General features: G+C 42.7%; 1 protein-coding gene and 1 long non-coding RNA gene across 15 annotated transcripts in view; one reads left to right on the top strand and one right to left on the bottom strand.

The window, feature by feature from the left end:
* OPCML (opioid binding protein/cell adhesion molecule like) overlaps positions 1 to 6,837 on the top strand; it is a 1,152,901-nt gene that overhangs the window by 1,059,504 nt on the left and 86,560 nt on the right. The window lies entirely within an intron of this gene.
* LOC116555927 lies at positions 34 to 4,413 on the bottom strand. Its single transcript, XR_004270749.1, has 2 exons — positions 2,925 to 4,413; positions 34 to 308 (listed from the first exon to the last, which is right to left on the bottom strand). It is a non-coding gene; the product is annotated as an uncharacterized LOC116555927 (long non-coding RNA).

Genomic DNA, 6,837 nt, shown 5'->3' on the forward strand with positions numbered 1-6,837 from the left:
CTATATCTTATTCTAATAACTCCTCGCCCTTCAGACTTATAGCACTTTTACTCTTGAGACCTCTCTCACAGCCATCCTTTTATGCCTTCTCACAACGTAGACAGGGAAGGCAGCCTGGCCATGCTCTTTCAGTTGACTGGGGCTATGAAGAGCATGGTACACACGGCTTCCGCGCCAGGACTGGAGTGGGGGGAATTCACATATGTCTTTATTCTAGGTCATGTTGATGATTAAGAAGACATGCTTAACACTGTCCATACATCAGGGACATGGGCTGGTTTTTGCTTACATGATGCTACGTCTAGCACCTGTCATAGCACAAAATCCACAATCAGTAAAATTCCGTGAAATGAATCAACCTAGCTTAACAGTCATTTAGAACAAGATTTTAAACCACTCTATACAATATTCATCCCACATAAGCCTCAGATAATTTAACAGTCCTGTGTGAGTGCATCCTTGCAAAATGTGGGTATAAGAGACTAAAATCATTGTAAGCTATCCTTAAGGGAGCCGATGAGCATATATTATAATTTGATGTAGTTCCTGGATTAAACTTTTATTTCGAGTTTGATTTCTGAGCAAATACCTTCCCCTAACATGTGCATAGTTGTTTCAACTTTCTCCCCTTTATCCCTGGGGTATGTTTTGAACATCTCTTTTAAAATATTAATCTTCTGAGATTGTAGTTGTCTTATAGTTATCACTATAAATGTCATTTCCCCTGTCACTCTTGCTCAGTTGAGAGCTCCTAAAAGTGAGAGTTCTAATGGATGTATGCTGAATAAATGTTTTTTGGGTAAAATGGAACAGAAAGGAATAGAACGGAAGACATAAAATGAATTAGTATAACCTAAACGCAAAATGAATATCCAGATAAGCTACAAAGAAGAGACATTCAAAGGAGGTGACAATGATGTAGAACTTTGAGAAAAGCTCTCCAGGAAAAACAAGAGCCATCCACAATTGTTGAGAGAGAAAATTCTTTTTGGTAGAAATGTATTCCCTGTAGAGTCCGAGTTTCATTCTCAAAGCACAGGTTGTGAGAAATTGAGCCTAAGACAATTAATAGCTTCCTCTTGTTTCTTCTAAAGGAAAGCATCAAAGGGTCTTGAAAAGTTACAGGGTGTCATATTCCATTCCCATGCGTCACCTCTGGCTCTGGCGTTTGTGGAGAGGTGGAGGAAAGGAAGTTTCTGCAGCAAATATTTGGTTTTCATTTTTGTTGTTGTTGTTGGTTTAAAGATTATTTGCTATTTGGTTGGACCCTCTTACAAAATGACCATGTCCTCAACAGTGGATTTAAATTACTTTTCAGAAAAATCATAGAAATCTTGCAAAATAGAAATTCTAGAGTTTTATTTTTTTCTCCTTATGCTGACTGAAGACACTAAAATTGTTGAGATGTTTGCCTGCCTTCTTCATGTGGAACCATCTTTTTAGAAAATTATTACGGTTTTGTAGACATCAATCTGGAAAAAGGCAGGAAGGAAAAGAACATGGGTTAGGGAGGGAAGAAATCCCTGTTTGTCTTCTGCTGTCAAAAATAGAAGAAAAAATAAATGCACTAAAATCAGTTTTTACTTGAACTCACTCTTTGCAAAGAAAATAACTTTATTTCATACTTTTTAAAAATCTCCAGTATCATGAACACTATTGAAAACAGAATAAAAACATCTATTTTTAAAGAGGTAATGGTTATGCAGTTTTATTATAAGTAGCAGCACATGGGGCATATGCATGATTCACGGCAGTATGGGAAGACAAACCCAACACCTTTCAACTGAAAATGTCTTTCTTGCATTTACAGAAGTGTTATTGACAACAACTTCTTGGATTTGAAGGGAATCTGACAACAGAGACTGTTATTTCTGGGGTCAAAGGTGACCATAACAAGAGATCATAAAGTGGATTGGCAAATCAGAAGGCCTAAAAGGCAGCCAAAGGCCTTGCCCGGCAGGGAAAGGCACCCTACAGGGAGCACAGCTGGCAACAGCTGGGACATGGCTCTTAGGAAGCTCTGGCAGACGTTGCCAGTGCTCCCACAATAAGCGGAAATTGTTTTGCACCCAGAAATCAAAACAGATGAGAAAAGAGGCACATAGGAGCAGGATGGGGGCAATCATTCTGCTTTTTGTGAAGCATGGGATGAACACGCTCCTATACCTTGCATTCCAAGCCCTTTGGATCAGGATAAAATGAAATTGAACAAAGCAGACTATGTATTATTAATGTTAGTATTTTCTTTAAAGATTTGATATGGGCAAGCACAAAACATTGCAATAGAAAGGGAAAGGCTCTTCAAAATTGGCAATTCTTTTTCTTCAGTTCTCTCCCACTGGGATGCTCTGTGCATCTTTTCTCCCCTTCTCCTTTTTTTGGGAACATTTTTGAACAAAGAAATGGGAGTCCAGGAAGGATAGGAGAAAGAAAGCAGAAAGCAGACACAGGAAGGGAAAAGGAAACATAAAAGCTGTAAAGGGACGTGGACGGAGACGCAGGAGGTGAAGGCAGCTTGGATTAAAAGCTAGAGAGAAGGGAATCGTAAGAAAACAAGAGATTGATATGCTTCTAAAATATTTATGGCACACCCTAGGGGATCAGTGTAGAAATTGCATTCCCTTTGGGAAAATATTTGCACATGTCCTCCTTGTCTGGATATAAAGGGAAGAGCATTTCAGCAGATTTCGAGATGCGAGGAGGAAACTTGCTTCTTTCTGGAGCGCTTCCCTTCCCTCTTCCTCAGCTCTACCTTTGTGCTCATTCTACTGAGGGCAGTCGTGGCATCTTCCACCATTTCCATAGTTCTATGGTTAAACTGTAGTTACCAGCAGGTCCAACTTCTGATCCACCCAGGTTTGCTAGAGATTCCACCACCACACACAATTTAGCCTCACAGAAAAAGACGGTCATGAAATCCTTACATTTTATGGCTTCTTTGTTCTCACATCTGGTCCTGGAGACAGGCAATCCAGTTCTGTATAGAATCATGTTGAAACTGTCAATCATCCACCCAGTATGTATTGCAAAGCTGCCGTATACCAGGTATTGTGCTAACCCCTCTGGAGAGCCATTATCCATTCAGTCATCAAGTATTTATAATGTACCGATCATGTGCTAGATGCTGTCTACTGAAGCACTCATTCATTCAAAATATTTACTGAGCAATGCCTCTGCACCAGGCACTCTTCTGGAAATTACAGATAGAACAACACAAAACAATGTCCCGACCCTCATGGTAGGACCGAAAGACAATAAATAAATCCTATATCATGCTTTCAAATGCTATCAATTTGCTGATGATGCTCAAACCTCTCCTCTGAATTCTTGAGTCATAGATTCAACTGCCTGCTTGACATATCTACCAGAAGCCAAACCAGGCTTCTCAAGCTTACTATGCCCCAAATGGAACTATGAATTTCCTGGCCCCTTCTCAACCTGTTCCTCTCTCATTCTCCTCCGTTTCAAACAACAACAACAACAATAACAACACCAGTCCATTCTTTTAGTTGTTCAAGCCAAAACATGGAGTCAAATTGATTCTACTCTTTCTCTCTTGCGCCATACCCCATACATCAGCAGATCCTGCTGGTTCTTCCTTCAGATTGTATCAGAATCTGAAACTCACTGCCTCTACCCCCACCACGTTGGTGCAGGTCTCTTGTCTCTCCTGCAGTTTTGCAGGGCCCTTAACTGCCATCTTTGTTTCTCCTCCCGGGCCCCTCAGTCATGCCCACCTTTTGCTCCAAGCCCTGCATGACCTCCCTTTTCACTCACAGTAAAGGCCAGAATCTTTACCATGGGTCTCAAAACCCTATGTGTCCTGGCCATGTGACACCTCTCACGCCTTTCCTTATTCCCTCAGTCAAGACTCAGGCTCCCTTAATGTCCTGGTCACACCAGTTTGCTTGCTGTCTCCTCTGGTTGTGACACTCTCTTCAGTGTCTCTACTCAAATGTCGCTTTACTTGTCAGACTCTATGTTCACTGGACAGATAAAAAAGGCATGCCCCAAGCCCCACCTGCCATGTCTCCATGTTTTCTTTATGCTGCATCATTTATCTTCCAGCACCTACCGTCCCAGTATAGGATTCCTTTATTTGCCAAGTTGCTGAAGATCCGTTTTCCTCTGCTGGGATGTAAGCTCCTTGTGAGCAGGACCTTTGTGTATCTTGGCTATTGGGTGTAGACCCCACCCCTAGAACAGTGCCTCACTCAAAGCAGAGGCTTGGCACGTATCTGCTGAATAAATGAATGAATGAATGAATGAATGAAATATATAATGTAGTTTCAGGCAATGATTAATGCTATGAATAAAAACAAAACAAGGGATGGGGAAAAAGAGTGAGTGGGTGGAATTCCAATTTATATACCACGAGCACCTCTGTGGAAGGGCAATTTGAGCAGAGACCTGAGTGAGATGAGGTGGTCGGTGCACCAGTAGGTGCCTGAAGGCAGGCTGTCCAGCAGAGGGAATCCACACTGTCTGAGCAAGGAGCACTCTTGGGAAAGAGCAAGAGGACTGCTGCGCCTGGAAGACAAGCAATGGGGCTGGAGCATGAGGGTGAACCACAGGGCTGAGCACATGGAGGAGTCCAAGTCACTGTAAGAAGTTTGCATTTTATTCTCAGCGTGTTGGAAGTTGTGAGTGCTTTTTGAGCAGGACAAGGACATCAGCTGATTCACTCCTTAAAAGAGTCGGTCTCCAGGGCCCATGGTGAGCACACTGAGGGGAACAAGTTAGGGCAGGAAGTCAGTGAGGAGGTGCTGAGGTCATTCTTGGGGAAGGCTGTGCGGGCCATGCTATGGTGGGAGTAGGCACGTGGTGAGAAAGAGCTGCAGCTTGGATTATCTTAAAGGTAAACCAGGCTTTGCTAACAGATTGGATTTCGGGTGTGAGAGAAAGAGAGGAGTCAAAAGTGAGTCTCAGGCTTTTGACCTGAGTTCCTGTGCACATGTAGTGACTTTTAACAAAATGAAGGATACAGAGGACAGTTTGCCGGGGAAAGGAAGTGTCTGGCATATATCAGACAAACATGAAACGTCTCTAGACACTGGAGAAGACACAGGTCTGCATTTCAAAGCAAATTTCAGCCCTGAAGATGGACGCGTGGAAGGCATTTGAGTATAAAGCGCGTTTACGGCTCTGACGCCCAGTAGTACCAGCAAGGAGTGAGTGCAGCCAGAGAGGATGGCCTGGCCTCAGCCCTGCAGCTCTTCACCAGGCAAACGCTGGGAGAAAAGGCAGCGCCTCCGAACGAAACCTCAGCGGCCACTCCAGTGAAGCAGGAGAACCAGGAGAGTGATTTTGGAGTATGGAGAATAAGTGATTTCCAAGCGAGGTGCTGATAAGTAGGATGCAGTTTCTATTTTCAAGGTTCTCTTAAGCTTGTCGAAGGAGATTACAATATAGCAAGCAGGAGAAACTGCAAGAGAGGCGAGAGGAGGGCCCAGTCACCTGCAGCATAATGACGTCAGTGATAGACCACAGACACAACGGTGGTCCCACAGGATCCTAACGGAGCTGAGAGCTCACTGTCACCTAGCGACATCGCCGCTGTCCTAAGGTCTTAGCACAGTGCTTTACTCACACGTTCATGTGACACTGGTGTAGACCGACCCATCACACTGCCAGTTGTATGAAAGCCCAGCACGTACAATTACAGGCAGCACAACGTATTTGATAATAAACAACTGTCGCTGGGTTTTGTATTTACTATACCATGCTTTTTACTATTATTTAGAGTATACTCCTTCTACTTATATATTTTTTAAAAAGTAACTGTAAAACAGCTTCAGGCAGGCCCTTCAGGAGGGATCCCAAAGAAGGCCTTGCTGTCACAGGGGATCACAGCTCCATGTGTTACTGCCCTTGAAGACCTCCCAGTGGGACAGGATGTGGACGTGGAAGACAAGGGCAGGGATGGTCCTGACCCTATGTAGGTCTAGGCTAATGTGTGTGTTTGTGTCTGAGTTTTTAACAAAAGAGTTTAAAATAAAATTAAATTTTTAAAATTGGAAAAGGCTTATAGAATAAGGCTATAATGAAAATATTTTTGTGCAGCTGTATAATGTGTTTGTGCTTTAAACCAAGTATTTTTACAAAAAAGTCAAAAAGGCCTTTTATCTCGTTTCACTCCTGGAGCAAGTTGGGTCACCCCCGGCTGTCCTGGAACCACCCTCGAAAGCTCCAGCAAGGTTCTCGTTCTTGCTGCTTCTGCTCAAACCAGCAAGGCCTGATCTGTGTACCACCAGTGTTTCTATCAGTATGCAAAGGGTAAAGGTTTCATTAAGTTGGACTAAGTGATCTTCCTTGAAAGGTTTATTCAAGGCATCTACCCAATGAAAAACCATGACAGCTCTTTGTACATAAAATAAACACATTTTTAAGTCAAAAAGTTAAAAAAAAGGTAAGTTTGTAAAGTAAAATAGTTGTTACAGTAAAACAAGAATAATTTATTCCTAAAGAAAAAACCTAAAAAATATAAATTTAGTGTAGCCTAAGTGTAGTGTATGGTAATGTCCCTGGCCTTCACGTTCACTCATCATGCACTCACTGACTCCCAGACCAACTTTCAGTCCTACAAGCTCCATTCATGGTAAGTCCCCTATACAAGTGTACTTTTTTCCCCCATCTTTTAGGCTATATTTTTACTGTTTCAATTGCTTACAGTATTCAGTACAGATTTGTAGCCTAGGAGCAATAGGCTATACCATCTAGCCTAGTGTGTTGTAGGCTGTCCCGTCTAGCCTAGTGTATAGTAGGCTGTACCATCTAGCCTAGTGTATTGTAGGCTGTACCATCTAGCCTAGTGTATTGTAGGCTGTCGCATCTAGA

Source organism: Sapajus apella, unplaced genomic scaffold (genome assembly GCF_009761245.1).
Source record: "Sapajus apella isolate SASKATOON/1434 unplaced genomic scaffold, GSC_monkey_1.0 scaffold16, whole genome shotgun sequence".
Taxonomy (NCBI): domain Eukaryota; kingdom Metazoa; phylum Chordata; class Mammalia; order Primates; family Cebidae; genus Sapajus; species Sapajus apella.